Genomic DNA, 26,264 nt, shown 5'->3' with positions numbered 1-26,264 from the left:
AATTTGAACAACGATGTGTCCTCTATATGGAATATATTAATGATACTAGTCCGTGTGTGTCACGTGGATTTCGAGTAACGCAAACGAGCTAATTTAGCCAACTAGGGGTGTGTTCGTAAATTTAGAGCGTTGTCAGATTGTCCGTTCGTAAACTGGACGTTCTGGCTGAGAAGTAGGGTTGATCCGAGCGTTCTGACTATGGGGCATACTGACCTCACAACGGCACCCAAGCTAACTGGCTAACGTTGGCTAACTACTTCATGTCACACATAGAACACCTCACTAACTGTTGCTGGCAACAATTTCATAACGTTTTTTTGCCAACGTTTACTGACACCCGCCACATTCGGGTGTTGAGCGTTCGTAGATTCTGCGCTTTTGGCACACTCAAATGAGAGTGCTCTGAAATCGGAGTAGATAACCAGAGTGAATTTACGAACGCACCATAGGCCAGCAAATCCCTACTACAGAATAATCCCACGGAGTTGTACTGTTTTTGATAATCCCATTCTGACAATATTTTTTGCTAATTTCGGATGTTAGCTAGCCAGCTAACGTTGATTTAGATGCATGTAACCCGGTTGGAAATATTTTTAACGTTTCTGGACAGAAACCCAGCTTCTTTGGATAATTGAGCTAGTTACAGTAGCTAATCAATTAAATTTCACACCAAGCCAAGAGAACATCATGGAGATCAGCCTCAATCGAGTTGATTATCTGCAGAGTTGCCTACAGTATTTTTACGTTTTTCATTTAACCAGGCAAGTCAGTTAAAAACACATTCTTATTTACAATGACGGCCAAACTTGGTCGACGCTGGGCCAATTGTGCGCCACTTTATGGTACGCCCATTCACGGCCGGATGTGATACAACCTGGATGCCTCTTGCACTGAAATGCAGTGCCTTAGACCGCTGCGCCACTCGGGATCCCAAAGTTATCACACCATCTAACGTTAGATCATTTGGCTGGATAGCTTTTTTTTCCAACATTTTGATCCCAGGCCCTGAACACGTCACTAATGTTATGGCTAGGTAAATAGTAGCCTGAGTGGAAAAAGGACAGATTTTTTTTACTGTGCCAATTTAGTCTTTAGTAACTGTCGATGAATTGTGATGCTGATTTACCCTGGCTGTAACATTCATCGTCACAGCTTGGTGTGACTTCTCAGAAAACCATTATTAGAGGTGACCCATAAACATAACTTGTCGTTGGTTTGGAATATGCTTTTGAAATCTGTCTCTGAACAATGCCTCAAGTATTCAGTTACAAATTTAATTTAGCGTGTTACCGGTTGCTGATCATGATGGTGTGAGAACTTGTTTTGGGATGAAAAAAGGAGAAGCTGTGGTATGGGGTCTTACATATTCAACCTCATTGAAAAACTAGCCTGGGCGCCATTCTGTTTTTAGCCAACTCATTCATCATTGTTGGCTAAAGCAGAACCAGACTGGCACAGAGGCATTACAACCACTTCTCAGGGGCTTCATATGAAACTCCACAGAAGATCTTTGTGTGTGCTGGCTCAGAGGTGAAGGGATACACCAATAAAGGCAAACAGTTCTTGTCCTTTGAGGCCAACCTTACAGAAAGCATTAATGCCATGTCATTTTTTTTAACTTTCGATTTGACATAGGTTACCTTGCCTCGGTTCCAGGCCCTCTACACATGTTCGTTAACAGTGACTTGAACGGGACTTGAGAGTATGGTGAGAGTATAAGGCTACCTTTTATTGTGAAAGAGATTTAGAGCATTTTTTAAAAATTGGCGTATAAATAAGGGGAACTGTGGGTGTTTTTTTAATGCCTACAATGTGTTTTGCAGGCATGTTTCAGACACAGACCTTTTTGTATGTGCGAGTTACATCTACAACCACTACTGTGAATGCAAGGACCAAGACTACTACCTGTCCGGAGACAAAATCAATGACATTGTGTGTTTGTCTGCTGAGAACTTGGGCCACTGTCCATGTGTTGGCATGTCAAGACAGTTCTCAAGAGTGTTGCAGGTAAAGATTTTACCACACGGTCTATCATTTAATCCCATTTCCATACAATCCAATGCTTGTTTTCTAATGGGTGAATGGAAATTAGTACTTCAAAGAGTTTGTTTTTTCTTGCCCATTTGGATCTGCGCTATTGTATGATATTGAAGTCCCTGGTCCTCCCTCAGTTTTGGAGCTGTACAATAGAGATGGAGGCAAGTACAAAACTCTTATACTGAACTCAAATGTCAATTTCACACATCCCTGTACTTACAGTGCATTCAGAAAGTATTCACACCCCTTGACTTTTTCCACATTTTGTTGGTTACAGCCCGAATTTAAAATTCATTACATTTTTTTGTCACTGGCTTACACACAAAACCCCGTTATGTCACAGGGGAATTCTGTTTTTAGAAATAACTAGAAATGAAAAGCTAAAATGTCTTGAGTCAATAAGTATTCAACCCCTTTGTTATGGCAAGCCTAAATAAGTTCATGATTAAAAATGTGCTTAACGAGTCACGTAATAAGTTAAATGGACTCACGTTGTGTGCAATAATAGTGTTTAACATGATTTTTGAATGACTACCTCATCTCTGTACCCCACACATACAATTATCTGTAAGGTCCCTCAGTCGAGTAATGCATTTCAAACACAGATTCAACCACAAAGACCAGGGAGGTTTTCCACTGCTTCGCAAAGTAGGGCAGCTATTGGTAGATTGGTAAAACATTTAAAAAGCAGACATGGAATATTTTGGGCATGGTGAAGTTATTAATTACACTTTGGATGGCGTATCAATACACCCAGTCTTTATAGAGATACAGGCGTTCTTCCTATAACTCAGATGCCGGAGAGGAAGGAAACGGCTCAGGGATTTCACCATGAAGCCAAAAGTGACTTTAAAACAGTTACAGAGTTTAATGGCTGCGATAACTGAAAACTGAGGATACATCAACAGCATTTTAGTTACTGCACAATACTAACCTAAATGACACAGTGAAAAGAAGGAAGCCTGTACAGAATAAAACTATTCCAAAACATGCATCCTGTTTGCAATAAGGCAAATAAAAGTAAAACAGCAGAAAACATGTCAAAGAAATGAACTTTGTCTTAAATACAAAGTGTTATGTTTGGGGCAAATCCAACATAAATGAGTACCACTTGTCATGTTTTCAAGCATGGTGGCGGTTTCATGATGTTATGGGTAAGCTTGTCATCGGCAAGGACCAGGGAGTTTTTTAGGATAAAATTAAACGGAATAGTGCTAAGCACAGGAAAACTCCAAGAGGAAAAGCTAGTTTAGTCCTCTTTGCAACAGACACTGGGAGACAAATTCACCTTTCAGCAGGACAATAACCTAAAACACAAGGCCACAAGGCCATACAGAATGTTGCTGAGTGGCCGAGTTACAGTTTTGACTTATCGGCTTGAGAATGTATGGTGTGATGACCCTCCCACTCTGTCTGCCGAATCCTTTCTCTTTGCTCTCGTTTTCCTTAATAGGATGTCGGTGGGCGGAGCTGGGAGGGTCGTCAGCGAAATGGGACACGCCTGGGCTCAGGTGTGTCCCAGGATAAATGCACCTCTTCCCCATTCATTGGGCAGACTCTCTCCATGCAGGCACCTTTATTGATTTTTTGGGGGTGTGGCCTTTTTGGTTGTTTGCTTTGGCACCTTTCAACACCCCGCATTATCACATTTATGCATGCAAAACACTCACTTACACTACTGATTACACACACATTGTACTTAGTTTACTTTATTTAAAAAATATATTTTGTTATTCCTTGTCTCCACGTTGTCTCCCTTTTGTTATGAACTTTGAGCCGGTTCGTGACAATGGCAAGACTTGAAAATGGCTGTCTAGTAATGATCCCCTACCAACTTGACAAAGCTTGAAGAATTTTAAAAAGAATAATGTGCAAATATTGTACAATCCAGGTATGCAAAACTCTTAGATATTTACCCAGAAAGACTTACAGCTGCCAAAAGTGATTTTAACGTTTTGACTCAGGGGGTTGAACACTTAATCTAGATAATAGTATTTTAGTTTTCATTACTTTATTACAAATGTTAGGGTGGGTTGCACCAACATGGATTAACTCTTAAACTGGGTTAAATCAAGGTTCATCTATTAATCTTGTTGCACCAAATGTTTAACCTAGTTTCACTTTAAACCTAGGTTAATTTTAATCCTGTTAATCAATCATTTAAAAAATAAGCAATACAAACATAGATTGGAGGTTAATTCAAAACTACCACTTGGTGGTTTAACTGGTAAAATGGCAGCATATCTACCATGTAGAGACCAAAACGACAGAGTTCCTCAGAGAATAATTAGAGACAGGTTGAATCCTGTTGAGTTTTTGATAATGATAAGATACCACTTCTCCAAATACTCTGTAATGCAACTGTAAAGAAAGCTTGCACCAACCATTAAGCATGGGAGTGATAGGAATGTGGCTGTACCCCAACTACTTCAGCTGCTGGTCCGGTTCTACGCAACTGGATGTTTCCAGATTTTTAGACTCCACAAGTCAACTGTCTGCAGGATTGTAGTCCGAGTGTCCAGTGCTATTGCCTGTCTGAAGAATCAGTACATAATGTTCAATCCTATGGAGGAAACAGCTGGATTTTACAGGAGAGGTAGATTCCCAAGTGTACTAGGAGCAATAGACTGGACACACGTTCCTATTCCCAACCCTGGTGGTGAGAATGGAGAACTATTCCGTAATTGGAAAGGTTACTGCTTCATCAACGTGCAGGCTGTCTGTGATGACAAAGGTCAGCTCACCAACATCGTAGCTAGATGGCCAGGATCCACCCATGACAGCAAAGTCTTTGACAATAGTCATCTGGGTGCAATGCTGGAAAGGGGGGCATATGAAGGCCACCTACTAGGTGACAATGGATATGTCAACGAAGTCAACGCAGTGTAATGGAATTCTTCATCCTCCTCTGACGAGGAGTATGACATTTCGGACCAATGTGCAACGTGGTACACTGACATACAGACAACAACGTGAATAAACTAAAAAAACGAAACAGTCCTGTAAGGTGCAGAAAAAACTAAATAGAAAATAATCACCCACAAAATACAGGTGGGAAAAGGCTACCTAAGTATGATTCTCAATCAGAGACAACGAACGACACCTGCCACTGATTGAGAAACATACCAGGCCAAACACATAAACACAACACAGAAAAAAATACATACACTACCCAACCCAACTCACGCCCTGACCAAACTAAAACAAAGGAACTAAGGTCAGAACGTAACACGCAGGGAAAACACACCAGCTCACAGAAGTCTTGAACACTAAACAAAAAACATACACGCACAAAACCATATGGGAACTAGAGGGTTAAATAGGGAATAAATTATAACGTAATGGGAACCAGGTGTGTACAATCAAAACAAAACAAATGGAAAAAGAAACGTAGATCGGTGGCAGCTAGAAAGCCGGTGACGACGACTGCCTCCCGAACAAAGAGAGGTACCAACTTTGGCGGAAGTCGTGACACTCATATCCTGGCAAGTGTGGGGGAAAAAATATTCCCCTGCCTAAAGGAGGGGCTCCGCACGAAGATGGACACTACACTGACAATCATCATTGCAGTGGCGGTTCTGTATAACTTAGGCAAGAGACAAGCTACCTGAGGAAGCTGAGGAGGACCTACCGTTATAGGAATGAAGATGGCCAGGTGCAACATGCTGCCAATGCAAATAGGAATGCTGCGAGAACCTTGATTGCGAACCATTTGGCAGCCTAAGGTGTGTCAAATGTAACATTGGTAACATGTAAAAAGCAATATTATATTTTGATCAACACGTACAATTCCTAATTAGGCTATCTGTATTCAAATGTATAATTTAGACTTTGTTATTCTCAATACCATACAGGGTGGAACTGGAAGTACCAGAACACAAGAGTGGAGACAAGACTGGAGGATACCAAATCACTTGGGAAAGCATTGTTTTAATAAATAATTGTTTTAAAAAATTATTCCTTAAATAAATAAAAAGATTCTTTACACAGAACTGACATGAACCAAGTTCATATTGATGTTTTGTAGCTGGAGAGAGAGAATTCTACTACAGATTGAGGTCCTGAATTTACAAAAAGAGCTATTGCAAATTCAGGAACAGTTGTTTGTTTGGCCTGTCTGGTGTTTTTGCTGCTGGCATGCAAAATCCAGGCACTGCTGTTTCTCCATGGCACAGTGTGTCAGCTACAACAATTGAATTGGGCCCTATATGCCCAGCCTTGGTACAAATGATGATATGTGACATGCTGTAATGGGCCTGATAACAGTAACATTGTGAAGTAGCATTATCATTTGTTTTAACGTGCATTATAGTCATTGATATTTACCAGTTATTTATACTTACTAAATATTGGTGGTTCGAGTTGTCCGTCGTCATCATAGGGGTTAAGGACAGGGGAAAACTGCTGGGGAATCATCTCGCATATCTTCTGGGAGAGAGAATCAATTCCCTTGGATGGAGGCCCCCGTCTGGTCTGAAATAGCCCCCGCCTCTCCTCCGCTGCATCCTTTTTGGCTTTCACTTTGACGTTTTTCGAGCACTTTCATCTGATTTGGGTCCCACTTTTCTTTAATCCGCGTCGAACCATTAATTAAATCTGTCACATAAAATGGCCCAGGTGTCTTCCTTCTTTTTGACAGTCGCGTTGTCTGTCTTTTTGTCCTCCAGTACGTTACTAAATTCCTCCATCAGCTCCGACAATAGTTTTTTTTTCATAAGCGGAGAAATTTGAACTTATTTGACGTGTCATGGATGACTAGGAGTGGAAGGTAGGAGTCAGGCGCAGAGAGCAGAGGGTTCAATGATTCGTAAATAATTAAATTATCCGTAAAAACGGTCACGCCAAACACAGGGCGCATACACACTGACCAACCCAAAACACAGGGCAAACGATCCAGAGAACGAGATCACAAAATAATCCCGCACAACCCTAGGCGGGCATAACAGGCTTAAATAGACCAAAAATCAAGAAACACAAAAGGAACAGGTGCAACTAATAAGACTAAACAAACAGAAAAGGAAAAAGGGATCGGTGGCGGCTAGTAGACCAGCGACGACGACCCCCGAGCACCGCCCGAGCAGGCAGGGGAGCCACCTTCGGTGGGAGTCGTGACATGACGTGTCAAGGTGGCTAGCTGACAAATAATACATGCCTAAATAATTTATGACAATAATACATGACATTTAATGCTAACTAGCTTTGTTTATAAACTAGCTATCTACAGTCATGGCCAAAAGTTTTGAGAAAGACAAATGTTATTGTTCGTCACCAAACTGTTCCTGGATGGTTGGGAAAAGTTGCACTCGGAGGATGTGTTGGTACCATTCTTTATTCATGGCTGTGTTCTTAGGCAAAATTGTGAGTGAGCCCACTCCCTTGGCTGAGAAGCAACCCCACACATGAATAGTCTCAGGATGCTTTACTATTGGCATGACACAGGACTGATGGTAGCGCTCACCTTGTCTTCTCCGGACAAGCTTTTTTCCGGATGCCCCAAACAATCGGAAAGGGGATTCATCAGAGAAAATGACTTTACCCCAGTCCTTAGCAGTCCAATCCCTGTACCTTTTGCAGAATATCAGTCTGTCCCTGATGTTTTTCCTGGAGAGAAGTGGCTTCTTTGCTGCCCTTGTTGACACCAGGCCATCCTAAAAAAGTATTTGCCTCACGGTGCGTGCAGATGCACTCACACCTGCCTGCTGCCATTCCTGAGCAAGCTCTGTACTGGTGGTGCCCCGATCCGGCAGCTGAATCAAGTTTAGGAGACGGTCCTGGCGCTTGCTGGACTTTCTTGGGCACCCTGAAGCCTTCTTCACAATAATTGAACCGCTCTCCTTGAAGTTCATGATGATCTGATAAAAATAAAAATAAAATAAAATTTATTTGTCACATACACATGGTTAGCAGATGTTAATGGTCACATACACATGGTTAGCAGATGTTAATGTGAGTGTAGCGAAATGCTTGTGCTTCTAGTTCCGACAATGCAGTAATAACCAACGAGTAATCTAACTAACAATTCCAAAACTACTACCTTATACACAACAAGTGTAAAGGGATAAAGAATATGTACTTAAAAATATATGAATGAGTGATGGTACAGAGCAGCATAGGCAAGATGCAGTAGATGGTATCGAGTACAGTATATACATATGAGATGAGTAATGTAGGGTATGTAAACAAAGTGGCATAGTTTAAAGTGGCTAGTGATACATGTATTACATAAAGATGCAGTAGATGATATAGAGTACAGTATATACGTATATATATGAGATGAATAATGTAGGGTATGTAAACATTATATTAAGTAGCATTGTTTAAAGTGGCTAGTGATATATTTTACATCAATTCCCATTATTAAAGTGGCTGGAGTTGAGTCAGTGTGTTGGCAGCAGCCACTCAATGTTAGTGGTGGCTGTTTAACAGTCTGATGGCCTTGAGATAGAAGCTGTTTTTCAGTCTCTCGGTACCAGCTTTGATGCACCTGTACTGACCTCGCCTTCTGGATGATAGCGGGGTTAACAGGCAGTGGCTCAGGTGGTTGTTGTCCTTGATGATCTTTATGGCCTTCCTGTGACATCGGGTGGTGTAGGTGTCCTGGAGGGCAGGTAGTTTGCCCCCGGTGATGCGTTGTGCAGACCTCACTACCCTCTGGAGAGCCTTACGGTTGTGGGCGGAGCAGTTGCCGTACCAGGCAGTTATACAGCCCGACAGGATGCTCTCGATTGTGCATCTGTAGAAGTTTGTGAGTGCTTTTGGTGACAAGCCAAATTTCTTCAGCCTCCTGAGGTTGAAGAGGCGCTGCTGCGCCTTCTTCACGATGCTGTCTGTGTGGGTAGACCAATTCAGTTTGTCTGTGATGTGTACGCCGAGGAACTTACAACTTACTACCCTCTCCACTACTGTCCCATCGATGTGGATAGGGGGGTGTAAATGGTTGATTTAGGTGCAATCTTACTGGCAGCAATATCCTTGCCTGTGAAGCTCTTTTTGTGCAAAGCAATGATGACGGCACGTGTTTCCTTGTAGTTAACCATGATTGACAGAGGAAGAACAATGATTCCAAGCACCACCCTCCTTTTGAAGCTTCCAGTCTGTTATTCAAACTCAATTAGCATGACATAGTGATCTCCAGCCTTGTCCTCGTCAACACTCACACCTGTGTTAACAAGAGAATCACTGACATGATGTCAGCTGGTCCTTTTGTGGCAGTGGTGTGAATACTTTCTGAAGGCACCGTATATCAAACTGGTCAACATTTACCACACCCGTCTGCTTTAGGGACTAATGGCGAAGACATTCTCTATGGAACTGTGGATAGCAAACTGGGACTGATTAGGATAGCTGATTCCTATTCCTCTTCTAAATGGGAGATTGATAATGACAAAATGAAAGGAGGTACGAGACTGTTAAAGAAGCCTTACTAGCTAGTGTATGTTTTATTTGCCAGAGACTGAAGAGTATCTATGCACTTAAATGCAATTAGCACACGTATTGTCATCTTATGTTAAAAGAATGTTATTGACATTGATTTACCATGTTGGTTATCATTCATTCATACACAGTGGGGCAAAAAAAACTTCAACTATGACAGACAAAATGAGAGAAAAAAATGAGAAAAAAAGTATTTTCCACCATAATTTGCAAATAAATTCATAAGAAATTCTACAATGTGATTTTCTGGATTTTTTTTCTTCTCATTTTGTCTGTCATAGTTGAAGTGTACCTATGATGAAAATTACAGGCCTCTCTCATCTTTTTAAGTGGGAGAACTTGCACAATTGGTGGCTGACTAACTACTTTTTTGCCCCACTGTAGCTAGCATTATTCCATTCATTCAGCTTATTCCTCTTTTCTTTTTCTGTGGTTGTTGACAATAGGTGTTTTGTGGAATCGACACGTTTGATATCCTGGGTGACGATGTGAAAGACATCCTCACACCTGGTTGCCAGGGACGATGGGACAGTGGAGGTCTATGCCATTGACAGCTCCGACAAGTTGTTGTTGTGCTTTGACCATGTGAGGCCACCATTTTTTAAATTCTTCATCCTATATCTTATATCCTTGGGCGTCCAACTGTAACCAACTTCACTAGCCCCCCAGAGGAAAGGCACACGGACACCCACACTTCAGCTTGACTCGTTTTTTATCTGCAGTAAAAATATATCAAAAAGTGATGACAGGCATTGATTGACAGGACGGTCACAGCCACACGTTCACTGCTCTCAGAATATCTCTCTCAGACTCAATCCACAAAGGGATCGTATAGTATACATGCGTTGTGTTTAGAAAATAACAAAAATACAGAAAAGCACACCTGCAGTAAAATATATCAAACAGTGATGACAGGCATTGACAGGACGGTCACAGCCACACGTTCACTGGTTAGGCAGGACACAAGATATCTTTTAGATAGGAGCAACACATGCCCTCAATGTGAAGTGATATTAATCCATAAATACAGAGCACAATTATAACCCTCTTTATATAAACATTTTAAGGTAGTAAGAAAATAATCACTCACTTAATATTTCAATAAATCACCTGCTAGCAAATCACCTGCTGTCAATAGCTAGTGTGACATTGTAGTGCAGTGACCAACGGTGCTAGTTATTGTGAGGTTCTGTGTTATGCACTATAGCCCGTTACCATATCATATGTGATTGAATATTTTCTGCTGTTGGCTTGTGTGGGTGTATGTATGTGTTATGCAACATAGCTGACTTGAGACATTGTTAACAGTTTCAGGGCCATGGGCCTTTCTCATGATGGAAAAATACAGAATAACATAAAAAAAAAAACAGGAACTGTGCAATGAGTTGCGAGGGACACATACAGAACGTAGTGTAGGGAACAAACATTTTTTTGTTAGATAACAGGAGCCAGGTGTGTGATAAATGTATCGAGTGTATGAGCGCATAGATATTCTACACAACTACAATGAATGACCGCTGAAGCGCCTAGGGGGCTGGGACCAGCTCGTGCGCCAACAATCAACGATAGGCTGGGTGAGTTTAAACCACGCCCAGTCTCTACTCTGTGACAGGCCGGCTCGGAAGCAGGAACTACTTCTGTCAGAGTATATTATAATATCTTTGTCAGGAACAAGTCAGTTCTCTGTACTGCCCTGCGTGGTGTTACAGCGAACCAGTATATACGAAAATTGCATTTACCACTTATTGCTTAGCTAATAAAAAGTACATAGTATACAATCAGTGACTCAGTGTCATATTTATCCTGATACCAGATTCGATTGACGCAACCCTTAACATTAGCTCGTCATTAACATGGCTAACGTTAGCTAAGTCAGCAAAAACTTGGTTAACTTGCTGAAATAAGTCTTCAATACATTAACGGCAAAATAAATATATGCATAGCCCCATTCGCTATTGACTTTAGGATATATGAACCAGTTTTCCAAAAACACTATTGTGTTATACAGTTTTAAGCAGTTTTTAAAAACAGATGAAGAGACAGGAACCTTCTCTCAGACTGAGGAGCAGGCAGACCAACTTCCTAAATAGGGAAGAAGCACTCAAAACCCACTAGTTGTTCTTTCAAAGAAAATAATACAAAAATGGTAAATCCGAAGCCAATAATACAATGGCAGCAAATATTTGTATAAATTCAGTAACACATAATGACAGGAAACTATTTATATCACCCCTTTTCCTGAAGTGTATGGTTTCACCCACTACTCTACCCGCGAACTGCGGCGTTCTCTGATATCTACATTGCACGCGAGGTTGATGGAAACTCAATATTTTCACGTTGTTACACAACCATCAGTGATGGGTAAGCTACTCCGAAAATATACACTGCTCAAAAAAATAAAGGGAACACTAAAATAACACATCCTAGATCTGAATTAATGAAATATTCTTATTAAATACTTTTTTCTTTACATAGTTGAATGTGCTGACAACAAAATCACACAAAAATTATCAATGGAAATCAAATTTATCAACCCATGGAGGTCTGGATTTGGAGTCACACTCAAAATGAAAGTGGAAAACCACACTACAGGCTGATCCAACTTTGATGTAATGTGCTTAAAACAAGTCAAAATGAGGCTCAGTAGTGTGTGTGGCCTCCATGTGCCTGTATGACCTCCCTACAACACCTGGGCATGCTCCTGATGAGGTGGCGGATGGTCTCCTGAGGGATCTCCTCCCAGACCTGGACTAAAGCATCCGCCAACTCCTGGACAGTCTGTGGTGCAATGTGGCGTTGGTGGATGGAGCGAGACATGATGTCCCAGATGTGCTCAATTGGATTTAGGTCTGGGGAACGGGCGGGCCAGTCCATAGCATCAATGCCTTCCTCTTGCAGGAACTGGTGACACACTCCAGCCACATGAGGTCTAGCATTGTCTTGCATTAGAAGGAACCCAGGGCCAACCGCACCAGCATATGGTCTCACAAGTGGTCTGAGGATCTCATCTCGGTACCTAATGGCAGTCAGGCTACCTCTGGGGTGCTCCTCCTGCTCCTCCTTGCACAAAGGCGGAGGTAGCGGTCCTGCTGCAGGGTTGTTGCCCTCCTATGGCCTCCTCCACGTCTCCTGATTCTGGCCTGTCTCCTGGTAGCGCCTTCATGCTCTGGATACTACGCTGACAGACACAGCAAACCTTCTTGCCACAGCTCGCATTGATGTGCCATCCTGGATGAGCTGCACTACCTGAGCCACTTGTGTGGGTTGTTTGCCTGATATTTCAAGGAAATCACATATCTCTAGTAATTTGTCTTTAGTCAGGGTGTGCAATTCTCCTACTACCTCTTCCTGTAGTTCTTCCAAGGCGCTTGTCATGTTGACAGAACAGGAGGAACTTTTACTGTGCAGGAGTTGACTCTGAATTAGATGGTCCTTACTGTCTCTGATGGTCGATCAATGGCCTCAGTTGACACGTACTTAACCACTAACTTCCAACTTCCCTCGAACAGCAACACTTTCCTCACTGCAGCCTGCCTGAGTTGTTATGTGGAGATTTAGCTGGCTCGGAATTCAGCGACCAGGGTGTGGAAACTGGACATCTGAGCAGCTATCTCAGCGGAGCCTCCAAAAATGTTACGCCCCTGATAACAGGGGAGAAATAATCACGAGAGTGATATGGTATTGTTTTCTCAATGCAACTTTTTTCAATAAGAAAAGACCGCGATTTCCCCAGGAATATGGGTGGAGACCAGAGCAATCGATCTCCGGCTCATAGATTAAGATCATTTCATAGATCACAGATTAACACTTTTAGGCACCACAAAATAAAGTAATCAATATAACGTTTACACATTACTCACAATTCATACCCTTTGACAGATTTGAACGTTAACACAATTATATGAATGTTATCAATCTCTATCAACTAATACTGAATGCATCTTTTTAACCTTAGATGTTTTAAGATCCTCACATACTATGAACTTACTAATACTTTTTAATGTATAACAGGCTATGAATATTTCCTTTAGTTGAGTCTATAGGGGCGCTATTTCATTATTGGATAAAAAACGTTCCCGTTTTAAGCGCAATATTTTGTCACGAAAAGATGCTCGACTATGCATATAATTGACAGTTTTGGAAAGAAAACACTCTGAAGTTTCAGAATCTGCAAAGATATTGTCTGTGAGTGCCCCAGAACTCATTCTACAGGCGAAACCAAGATGAAACGTCAAACAGGAAATGAGCAGAATTTCTGAAGCTCTGTTTTCTAATGTCTCCTTATATGGCTGTGAATGCGACAGAAATAAGCTTAGACCTTCTGCCGTTTCCCCAAGATGTCGGCAGCATTGTGACGTATTTGTAGGCATATCATTGGAAGATTGACCATAAGAGACTACATTTTCCAAGTGTCCGCCTGGTGTCCTGCGTCGAAATTGGTGCGCAACGCCAGGTGCAAGTATTTTTCCATTTGATAGAGAGGAGAAACCAGGCTTCCACGAACGATATATCATCGAAGAGATAAAGGATTGAGGATTGATTCTAAACAACGTTTGCCATGTTTTCAGTCGATATTATGGAGTTAATTTAGAAAAAAGGTCGCGTTTTGAGGACTGAATTTTCGGGTTTTTTTGGTAGCCAAATGTGATGTACAAAACGGAGCTATTTCTAATACACAAAGAATCTTTTTGGAAAAACTGAGCATTTGCTATCTAACTGAGTCTCCTCATTGAAAACATCCGAAGTTCTTCAAAGGTAAATTCTTTTATTTGAAGGCTTTTATGTTTTTGTTGAAATGTTGCCTGCTGGATGCTAACGCTAATGCTAACGCTAAATGCTACGCTAGCTAGCTACTGTTACACAAATGATTGTTTTCCTTATGGTAATGAGCTTGAGTCTGTATTCACGATCCCGGATCCGGGATGGGGAGATCAGAGAGGTTTTAACCTGTCACATCTTGCTAATTGCCTATAATTTCCACCTGTTGTCTATTCCATTTGCACAACAGCATGTGAAATTTATTGTCAATCAGTGTTGCTTCCTAAGTGGATAGTTTGATTTCACAGAAGTGTGATTGACTTGGAGTTACATTGTGTTGTTTAAGTGTTCCCTTTATTTTTTTGAGCAGTGTAGTTTACCAAGGTACAAATTACTTCACACTGGAAGAAGTTAAACTACACTAAAGCTACCCTTAAAAATACTATTTGACTAATTCACAGCATCAACCTACTTTGTGACACAGTAAACTAAAATCTGAAATTACATAGAGTACAAATTACAAGAACATATCACTCTGGAGTGCAATGTTAACAGAATGTGTTATTTAGTCTGTTAAACAAAAAAACTGTTTCAAATAAAAATTTGGCAGTTCTGATGCCAAAAAAAGAGAGGAAATGCTTGCCTACTTCACCCATCCCACTGGGCAAAAACTGGTTGAATCAACTTTGTTTCCACATCATTTCAACCCCAAAAATGTCTGTGATGACATTGAATCAATGTAAAAACTGATTGGATTAGCAGAAAGTCATCAATGTAAGGGCATTTCATTTTTTAAATCCAACTTTTAACCTAAATTCAATGACATGGTGAAATGTTTAGTTGAATTCATGTTGAATTTACATTAGTTGACAACTCCAAATGTAGATCAAAACTAGACTAGCCTTATTCCGAAATGGATTAAATATATATTTCCCCTCATCAATCTACACACAATATCCGATAATGACAAAGCAAAAACAGGGTTTTAGAATTTTTTGCTAATTTATATATTCAGACCCTTTACTCAGTACTTTGTTGAAGCACCTTTGGCAGCGATGACAGCCTCAAGTCTTGGGTATGACACTACAAGCATGGCACAACTGTATTTGGGGAGTTACTCCCATTCTTCTCTGCAGATCCTCTCAAGTTCTGTTAGGTTGGATGGGGAGTGTCGCTGCACAGCTATTTTTAGGTCTCTCCAGAGATGGGTTCAAGTCCGGGCTCTGGCTTGGCCAAACAAGGACATTCAGAGACCTGTTCCGAAGCCACTCCTGCATTGTCTTGGCTTAAGGTTGTTGTCCTATTGGAATGTGAACCTTCGCCCCAGTCTGAGGTCCTGAGTGCTCTGGGACAGGTTTTCATCAAGGATCTCTCTGTACTTGCTTCACCGTAGGGATGGTGCCAGGTTTCCTCCAGACGCTTGGTATTCAGGCCAAAGAGGTCAATCTCGGTTTCATCAGACTAGAGAATCTTGTTTCTCATGGTCAGAGAGTCCTTCAGTTGCCTTTTGGCAAACTCCAAGTGGGCTGTCATGTGCCTTTTACTGAGGAGTTGATTCCGTCTGGACACTCTATCATAAAGGCCTGATTGGTGGAGTGCTGCAGCATGGCCGGGCGGCCAGCTCTATAGGAAGAGTCTTGGTGGTTCCAAACTTATTCCATTTAAGAATGATGGATGACAGTTTTTTTTGGTACCCTTCACCAGATCTGTGCCTTGACACAATCCTCTCGGAGCTCTACGGACAATTCCTTCGACCTCATGGCTTGGTTTTTTCTCTGACATGCCTTGTCAACTGTGGGACCTTGTATGGACAGGTATGTGCCATTCCAAATCATGTCCAATCGAATCTACCACAGGTGGACTCCAATCAAGTTGTAGAAAAATCTCAAGGATGATCAATGGAAACAGGATGCACCTGAGCTCAATTTCGAGTCTCATAGCAAAGTGTCTGAACACTTATGTAAATAAGGTATTTCAGTTTTTTTATATATATATAGATTTGCAAACATTTCTAACCTGTTTTCACTTTGTCATTATTGGGTATTGTGTGTAGATGAGGGAAAATATTTTATTTAAGCAATTTTAGAATAAGGCTGTAACGTAACAAAATGTGGAAAAGGTATTTCCCGAATGCACGGTATACCCAAAGAATTTATAGTGAAAGATGTTTTTTTAATCAGATTAGGAAATGACAAGTAGCCTAGGATAGGCTAGCCTACTGTGTGCTCCCCAGGCTGGGCTCCCAGTCTGCACAGGTGCGCAGCTCGACAATCTCCCCAATTGTTTAAGCTTTTAAGGGACAAGCAAATTAGCATACCTAGGCTATAACAACACAATGCAATAATGCATTTCATGATTTTTTTCAACCTTGTAAAGACTTCTAGTCTAGGTTGTTAAATGCAGTGAATATGTCATTTCAATAACTGCTAAAAAGCCCTGCTTTTTGAATGCATTTTTCATTCTGAAATAATAATAATCTAGCCTATGCCTCATTAGGCAACCATTTGGATCAGTAATGGGTATTTTTCTCTACAGTTTACAAGGTACAGAAAGGCACATTAGCGGGCCAGTCATAGTGTTTTCTGTCAGGCTATATTGGCATGAACAGATATGATATGCGCTGTTTGTCGTGGATCATCATTTACCCAAGTCGTCCTATAATTAATGTAGCCACCAATTTGCTCACACATGCCCAGCACAGGACGATGGTGGCACCTTAATTAGGGAGGACGGACTCGGGGTAATGGCTGATCAGTATATGTGGAACGGTATCAAATACATCACACATGGTTTCCATGTGTTTGAGGCTATTCCATTCACTCCGTTACAGACATTATTATGAGCCGTCCTCCCCTCAGCAGCCCCCACTGATGCCCAGTTATTCAGGCAAGTTTATCATGCGCTCTGCCTTCTCCTCTCCGAGCAGACACCTAGAACCAAGAACACTTCAATAGAACTCGTTTTTGATTGGTTGTCGGTAGCTATTTTTCCTTTAACTTGTCCTGTGATTTTTTTTGTCGACATATATTTTCGTATAGAAAATACAGTGCCTTGCGAAAGTATTCGGCCCCCTTGAACTTTGCGACCTTTTGCCACATTTCAGGCTTCAAACATAAAGATATAAAACTGTATTTTTTTGTGAAGAATCAACAACAAGTGGGACACAATCATGAAGTGGAACGACATTTATTGGATATTTCAAACTTTTTTAACAAATCAAAAACTGAAAAATTGGGCGTGCAAAATTATTCAGCCCCTTTACTTTCAGTGCAGCAAACTCTCTCCAGAAGTTCAGTGAGGATCTCTGAATGATCCAATGTTGACCTAAATGACTAATGAAAATAAATACAATCCTCCTGTGTGTAATCAAGTCTCCGTATAAATGCACTTGCACTGTGATAGTCTCAGAGGTCCGTTAAAAGCGCAGAGAGCATCATGAAGAACAAGGAACACACCAGGCAGGTCCGAGATACTGTTGTGAAGACGTTTAAAGCCGGATTTGGATACAAAAAGATTTCCCAAGCTTTAAACATCCCAAGGAGCACTGTGCAAGCGATAATATTGAAATGGAAGGAGTATCAGACCACTGCAAATCTACCAAGACCTGGCCGTCCCTCTAAACTTTCAGCTCATACAAGGAGAAGACTGATCAGAGATGCAGCCAAGAGGCCCATGATCACTCTGGATGAACTGCAGAGATCTACAGCTGAGGTGGGAGACTCTGTCCATAGGACAACAATCAGTCGTATATTGCAAAAATCTGGCCTTTATGGAAGAGTGGCAAGAAGAAAGCCATTTCTTAAAGATATCCATAAAAAGTGTTGTTTAAAGTTTGCCACAAGCCACCTGGGAGACACACCAAACATGTGGAAGAAGGTGCTCTGGTCAGATGAAACCAAAATTGAACTTTTTGGCAACAATGCAAGACGTTATGTTTGGCGTAAAAGCAACACAGCTCATCACCCTGAACACACCATCCCCACTGTCAAACATGGTGGTGGCAGCATCATGGTTTGGGCCTGCTTTTCTTCAGCAGGGACAGGGAAGATGGTTAAAATTGATGGGAAGATGGATGGAGCCAAATACAGGACCATTCTGGAAGAAAACCTGATGGAGTCTGCAAAAGACCTGAGACTGGGACGTAGATTTGTCTTCCAACAAGACAATGATCCAAAACATAAAGCAAAATCTACAATGGAATGGTTCAAAAATAAACATATCCAGGTGTTAGAATGGCCAAGTCAAAGTCCAGACCTGAATCCAATCGAGAATCTGTGGAAAGAACTGAAAACTGCTGTTCACAAATGCTCTCCATCCAACCTCACTGAGCTCGAGCTGTTTTGCAAGGAGGAATGGGAAAAAATTCCAGTCTCTCGATGTGCAAAACTGAGAGACATACCCCAAGCGTAATCGCAGCAAAAGGTGGCGCTACAAAGTATTAACTTAAGGGGGCTGAATAATTTTGCACGCCCAATTTTTCAGTTTTTGATTTGTTAAAAAAGTTTGAAATATCCAATAAATGTCGTTCCACTTCATGATTGTGTCCCACTTGTTGTTGATTCTTCACAAAAAAATACAGTTTTATATCTTTATGTTTGAAGCCTGAAATGTGGCAAAGTCGCAAAGTTCAAGGGGGCCGAATACTTTCGCAAGGCACTGTATATGCGACAATTGCCAACTGCGGTGCCTTTCCATTTAACTATCTTGTGTCGATAAAAACAGCTGGATGAAATGACGTCACACCAACAACATTCCATTACCGATTTAGCCAATTGTGCATTAATAAATTGGGCAAGAGCCTGTATGCCTTTCTATCTATCTGTTTCGTTTCTCAGGTGGCCCATCAAAGCCAGCATGGATAGAATGCAAGAATTGACTAATATTTAACATATTCTAAAAATCATCATTAGGGCTGGGCGGTATACCGTATTTTATGATATTCTGGAATTGATGCATGGACCGGTTTGGGTTTTTACTTTACCTTCTAGAACAGTATTTGAATGTTTGGTTGTTAATGTGATACGCCGTGTGTAACATCCATTTTTATAGTTTACTTCGCTACTTCAGTCATCTCTCTCAGCTCTCTCTCCATGCCGTTTTCCGAGCACATTTGTGTTTCCTCGACCAGGAGACACGTGCATTCAGTCTGCATGGTCAATGCAGTGCATGCAACAATGTTGATGACAATGATGCTGTTTTCACTTTGCTTCTTAATATAAATCTACTAGCGTTCTATAATTACACTATTAGTTTGTGTTTCTTACATCGGCAAACAGAAAGTTTGTCTTTTCTTAGCAAGTTGAGCCTAAATCTTGTTAGCCAGTAATGTTAATCGCTAGCTAGCTAGCTAATAAATAAACTGAGTCAGAGCAAACCTAATGAGCAATACAGCCTGATTATTCCAGTGATATTGTGGAACCTAAATCAGCATGTTGTTTGTGCAACATTATCTTCTAAATCAAAGAGGAATAGGTGAAGCAAGAATATGTTAGCTACATGAAGTAGCTAAGAGAAAACATTCAATGTAGCCAATGCATTCCTAAAATTATATTTCAGGCGACACTGTCCGTAAGCACGGACCGACGCCTGCAACTTTTGGACATCCTTTTTGGGTCCTGTCAGGACTGGACATCTGTTTTTTTTGGTGCATAGACGTCTATGTTTGGTTCAGATTTGGTTCGGTCCGTGCCAGCCTTGATTTGGCCCAAACATAGACGTCTATGGTTTATTCAGATTTGGCCTGGATCAGACCAAAACTTGATGTCTCTGGATGTTGAAATCAAGTCTGGACCAAATCTGAACCAATCATTGACGTATTTTTGTCGCGACTAGGGCGACAGAACAGCTAGGACCGGCACAGGAAACATGCCCAATGTTTTATAATCTGAGGGACAGGGAAAAAAATAGCTCTGAAAGTGATCCAAATGATAGCTCTCATGATTGTTTTCCTTGAATTAGAGCATTAGTATTTTTGTATAGTTATCGTCCACAAGGCCCTTAAATCTGGCCATCCTACAAATGTAAAAACCCCAATAAATTTTGAACAGATTATGATAGAGATATGGTTTGGAACATTGCTTTTCTTAGAAGAGTATCTACACAATTAACATACTATTTCACCCATTGGTTAAAATATGCATTTTTGATTGGACACTATATACCCTACTGGCACTGTGCATATCATTTGAAATTGAGGGAAAAAATAAACACTTTATTGCCATTCAAGGTTGATAGGAATTTTTATTTTTGTTGTGGAAGTCTGAGAAATAACAAACTTTATATCCTAAAGTTGAAAGCATAATCCATGTCTTTGTGTTGTCGGAGAGGGTCACCTCTATTCATGGTGGCTGTGTTGGGAAGGAGTCTTATGACGAGGTTCTGACAGCCACGTATACAGGTGAACTATCAACGAGAGAAAAGAGAGGGTTTTGTGCACCAGCAGTACAAAAATAATAACCAGTAGAGAGAAAAACAAGTGATGTCAACGTTGGGAGCGACTTGAAATAACAATATGTATGTGTCCAGGGTGGGTGACAGGGCTAACTACAGAGCCCCAGCAGGCAGAGGTAGGCCCTGGAGAGGAAGTCAAAATGAGGTCGGGGGACCCAGAACAAAGTGTCAGCTCTCAGGTACACTTGTGGAAAGTTGCAAACCTGCATTTGCCAAAAGATATCAATGGAACTTTGTAAGCAAAACTTAGTGTTGGCGAGGCTAATTCAACAGCCAAAGTGGTAGTTTAGCACAAAACAAAGATGGGAGTCCTGTATTTTGCAAACATTAGAGGTAGCTAACTTAAGTATGAGAACAGATAGTAGCTACGCTATATATACACATAAGTATGTGGACACCCCTTCAAATGACTGGATTTCAGGCACACCCGTTGCTGACAGGTGTATAAAATCGAGAACACAGACATGGAATCTCCATAGACAAACATAGGCAGTAGAATGGCCCGTAATGAAGAACTCTGTGACTTTCAATGTGGCACCGTCATAGAGTGCGTTTATGTCGATAAAAAACGCTGTACGTAATGACGTCACACAAAAAAGGCGATTCTGCAAAAATCTACAGTGTTGAATAAAACAGTAGTGGTTGAAGTGTTTCCATCACCCATTTAGGCAAATTGCACATTAATAAATTGGTGACAGCCTGTATGCCTGCCCACCTATCTGTTTCATGTCTCAGTTAGCCTGCGAAAGCCAGCATGGATAGAACGCAATAATTCTCGTGTGCCAACGTATTGCCATGGGCCGTACCATGGTGAAACTTGCACTTCTGTCGATCTAAAATAATTGGATGGTGAAACTTGCCAGCCAATCAGAAGAATAAGGCGAAGAAGTTCAAGCATTCTTGAATGTCAGGACAATCCTTGTCCTGCAAAGAAACATTGTTTTTATAGTTTAAAAAAATATACTTGCAATCAGTAGGCATTTAGAATTAAATGTGGAGCCATAGACATTAAAACCTTATAGTTATTAATGAATTCACGTGCCCTGCGTACCTTCAAAAGTATTCGGCAATCATAATTTATTCAAAAAACAGTTTCCAACATCATTTGTCGCAATAAAGAATGTTAGACAAAAGACAAATCCACCCGTCAAAAGGATAAAAATGTAGTTGATCTTTAGAAAATGACTCCTAAACCTGCCGTTTACATCACAAGTCGCAATGTTTTTTTGTTGCAACATTGCTTTTGTCAAATAACCTTGGTCAATAGAAACCTGCCTACTGTCTGTTGTTGTTGTTGTTATTTTTCCAAGTATGAACACACAGCACATGTCACCCTCAGGGCAGAGCTAGACCAACTGCAGATGAAGGTCCTTCAGGGCAGTGTGAAGTACCAGCAGACCTCCCAGTCCAGTACGGCCATCTCTGCCATGCACATGTTCAGCGTCAACGACAAGTTCACCCTGTGTCAGGATGACGCCAGCTACAGCCTCACCCTGGAAGTGCAGACGGCCATTGGCAATCTGCTGCTACAGTTGAAAGAAATTGCCTCAACTCTGTATTTTTTATGTTGTGTATTGAACCCGAAAGGGAGGTTTGAACGTTTCTTTGCATGAGAGAGATCTGCTATTGATACGGCTATGACGACTTGTGGATTTTTATGTAATGGATTGTAATGCTAGGTTCCATTTTAGTCGGTCACTCGGTATAACATACTATGGGGAGTCAACGCCCAATCCTATTCACCTGAAGGAAACTAAAATAACGTCCAACGTATGCCGAGCCTGCCCTCCGAAGCCCTGTCTTACTGGCTATAATACCGGGCCTGTCATCCATTTTCTAAAATCTTTGCTCTTCAGCTCGCCTGAAGGAAGAACGTTTCACGCAATATACAAGCACACAAAGGCTCAGAGATTCGCCTCCGACCTAGGTGTCTGTTAGTGAGCAGAGAATATTCTTCCCCATATGTGTTGCGAGTTTTGGGTCTTGGTATCGGTTTTTGTGTTTGCTAAAAGCGAACTACTTTCTGCTCTGCTTGTGTAGCCAGTGCTTCCTTGCTTGAGTAAGATCGCCAATTGTAAGAGTAAGTTCAAAAAGGCTAACCAGCCGATTTCGAATCTCCTATCGTACCCTAGGGCATGTGGTTTCACAATGAAAATGAAAGATACTCTTGAGTGCTGTCCTGTTGTATGGAGTGGAAACACGCTCAGGAAGCCTTGGCTCGAGCCTGTTCATGTGACTATTGTCTCCAGCTGGGTTCAACTCCATTGGGAGTCAGGCTGACTGAGAGGAAAGTGGTCGAAGTTGATAGGGGTGTCATCCCAACCCAGTGAGGCTCATTCCGGTTTTCAGTGTGTGAATCGGATGACATCAATCCGGTGCAGCCTGAAGCCCCGACTTTGGATCCGGCTGAGGAGACTAAACCATTGGTGGTGAATACGCCTTTGATGCCGTTTTATCCCCTGCATCAGTACCTCCAGGTTTGGGGAAGGTACACCAAATATACAAAAGCATGTGGACACTCCTTCAAATTAGTGGATTTGGCTATTTCAGCCTCAACTGTTGCTGACATGTGTATAAAATTGAGCACACAGCCATGCAATCTCCATTGACAAACATTGGCAGTAGATTGGCCTTACTGAAGAGCTCAGTGACTTTCAAAGTGGCAGCGTCATAGTATGCCACCTTTCCAACGGTTCGTAACATTTCAGCCCTGCTAGAGCTGCCCCGGTCAATTGTAAGTGCTGTTATTGTGAAGTGGAAACGTTTAGGATCTACAACGGCTCAGCCGCAAAGTGGTAGGCCACACAAGTGCACAGAACGTGACCACCGAGTGCTGAAGCGCGTAGGGTGTAAAAATAGTCTGTCCTCGGTTGCAACACTCACTACCGAGTTCCACACTGCCTCTGGAAGCAACTTCAGCACAAGAACTGTTCATCGGAAGCTTCATGAAATGTTTTTTCGTGGCCGAGCAGCTGCACACAAGCCTAAGATCACCATGCGCAATGCCAAGCGTCGGCTGAAGTGGTGTAAAGCTCGCCGCCATTAGACTCTGGAGGAGTGGAAAGGCGTTCTCTGGAGTGATGAATCATGCTTCACCTTCTGGCAATTCGAAGGACGAATCTGAGTTTGGCGGATGCCAGGAGAATCCTCCCTGTGGGTTTGAGCCTTGGGCTGCCATGGCACCGCACAAATACACATTTACTGCAGGTTTCCTGTGGGTTTTAACCTCAGGCTGCTGTGGTTCATCGACTCTGGTCCGATGCTATGCATCCCGCGTGTGCGCTTTACCAAGTCACGACAGATGTTCTGTTTTGGACATGTGATTCCTTGTACAAGTTCTGAAATTTCAGGCTTGCAATTGTTGTTCTTGGAACCTTGGGGTCTATGGACTTGGGCTGCAGTGTTAGTGCGCATAGCCAAGTTCCAGCAGATTCTGGTTTCCTATATGGGGCTCTGACAGTTCAGGTTTCTAGTGTAAGTATTTGGGGGGGGGGGGGGGGCTTTTGTAATGCTTTTTTGGAGCCGGTGGAACCTGGATGTGCTTAGGTTGCCATTGGCCTCCTAGTTTGGTACTCTCTCAGCCGGCTTGGCGCGTGATTGTACAGTGCCTTTGGAAAGTATTAAGAACCCCTTATTCTAAAATTGATTAAATATTATTATTTTTCTCAGCAATCTACACACAATACTCAATAAAGACAAAGCAAACACAGGTTTAGATTTAATTGAAAATGTATAAAAAATGTAGAACAGACCTTATTTACATAAGTATTCAGAACCTTTGCTATCAGGTGCATCCTTTTTTATTGATCATCCTGGAGATGTTTCTACAACTTTATTGGAGTGCACCTGTGGTAAATTCAATTGATTGGACATGATTTGGAAAGGCACACACCTGTCTATATAAGGTTGACAGTGCATGTCAGAGCAAAAACCAAGCTATGAGGTCGAAGGAATTGTCCATAGAGCGCCCCGAGACAGGAATGTGTCGAGGCACAGATCTGGGGAAGGGTACCAAAACATTTCTGCAGCATTGAAGGTCCCCAAGAACACAGTGTCCTCCATCATTTTTAAATGGAAGAAATTTGGAACCACCACGACTCTTCCTAGAGCTGGCCGCCCGGGCAAACTGAGCAATCAGGGGAGAAGGTATTTGGTCAGGGAGGTGCCCAAGAACTCGGACAGAGCTCCAGAGTTCCTCTGTGGAGATAGGACAACCATCTCTGCAGCACTCCATCAATCAGACCTTTATGGTAGAGTGGCAGCAGGGACTGGGAGACTAGTCAGGATAGAGGGAATGATGAACAGAGCAAAGTACAGAGATCCTTGATGAAAACCTGCTCCAGAGTGCTCAGGACCTCAGACATGGGTGAAGGTTTGTCTTCCAACAGGACAACAACCCTAAGCACACAGCCAAGACAATGCAGGAGTGGCTTCGGGACAAGTCTCTGAATGTCCTTGAGTGACCCAGCCAGAGCCTGGACTTGAACCCGATCAAACATCTCTGGAGAAACCTGAAAATAGCTGTGCAGCGACGCTCCCCATCCAACCTGACAGAGCTTGATAGGATCTGCAAAGAATGGGAGAAACTCTCCAAATACAGGTTTGTCAAGCTCATAGTGTCATCATACCCAATAAGACTTGAGGCGCTAATCGCTGCCAAAGGTGTAAGGAGTAAAGGTTCTGAATAATTATATAGATGTGATATTTCTGTTTTTATTTGTCATACATTTGCAAAAATGTCAACTTTTTGCTTTGTCATTATGGGGTATTGTGTATAGATTAATTATGGGGGGGGGGGGCAATTTTATCCATTTTAGAATTATGCTGTAACGTAACAACATTTGGAAAAAGTCAAGGGGTCTGAATTCTTTCCGAATGCACTGTAGACAGTCTCTCATTTTTATTTGCGGCTCTAATTTTTAGATATCAGTGACGATTCAGTGAGCCACACACTCAAGATGATTCGTCTGATGCTTGAGTATCAGCTGCATTTGGCCAAAAAGTTTCAGCTGATTGACTCATTAAAAGTAAATAGGCCTACCAGTGTTGCAAACTGTGATTTTTTTTTTGTATTACTGAAAGATGTTGAATATTGCAACCCTTGCACACATATCGCTCTCGTTCTCTCTCTGTGTGTGTGTGTGTGTGTGTGTGTGTGTGTGATGATCTTCATGTTCACAAGGGGAATGCGGACTTCCTTACTCCTGAATATTGTAACATTCTAGACGAGTCTGCCTATCTGCTAGAGGAATACTAGAAGCAACCAACTCACCTCGAAATACTTTAGTTACAGTTATTGCCGTAACATTGTCGTTTCACTCAAATAAATAAAAAAACAGCCATCACAGTAGACTAGCTTGCCAGGGATCCTACATCTCCTGGGTGCATAATGAATGTGACAACATGGTTATGCAAAAATACAATCACAGTAACGTGTGTGTTTGTTTCCGTTTCCCCAGGTACTATAACTGACCTCTTCATCGACAAAATTCAAAGGACAGAATGTCAAGACCAAAGGTGTCATTGCTGCTGGAAATGTTTGGATAACTACGATTTGGATTCTTTAATGAATTTCTTCAATGAGG

At 41.7% G+C, this 26,264-nt stretch overlaps 1 long non-coding RNA gene and 1 pseudogene across 1 annotated transcript; both read left to right on the top strand.

Moving 5' to 3' along the window:
• The first annotated feature begins 1,305 nt into the window (after positions 1-1,305).
• Positions 1,306-26,151, top strand: LOC110504164 (annotated as a pseudogene).
• Positions 5,397-6,029, top strand: LOC110505149. The gene is made up of 2 exons (XR_002470696.2): positions 5,397-5,762; positions 5,892-6,029. It is a non-coding gene; the product is annotated as an uncharacterized LOC110505149 (long non-coding RNA).
• Positions 26,152-26,264: the final 113 nt, after the last annotated feature.

This window comes from Oncorhynchus mykiss, chromosome 31 (assembly GCF_013265735.2).
Source record: "Oncorhynchus mykiss isolate Arlee chromosome 31, USDA_OmykA_1.1, whole genome shotgun sequence".
NCBI lineage: Eukaryota > Metazoa > Chordata > Actinopteri > Salmoniformes > Salmonidae > Oncorhynchus > Oncorhynchus mykiss.
Note: the sequence above shows the minus strand (reverse complement) of the source record. Positions and strands in the feature narration are given on the sequence as shown.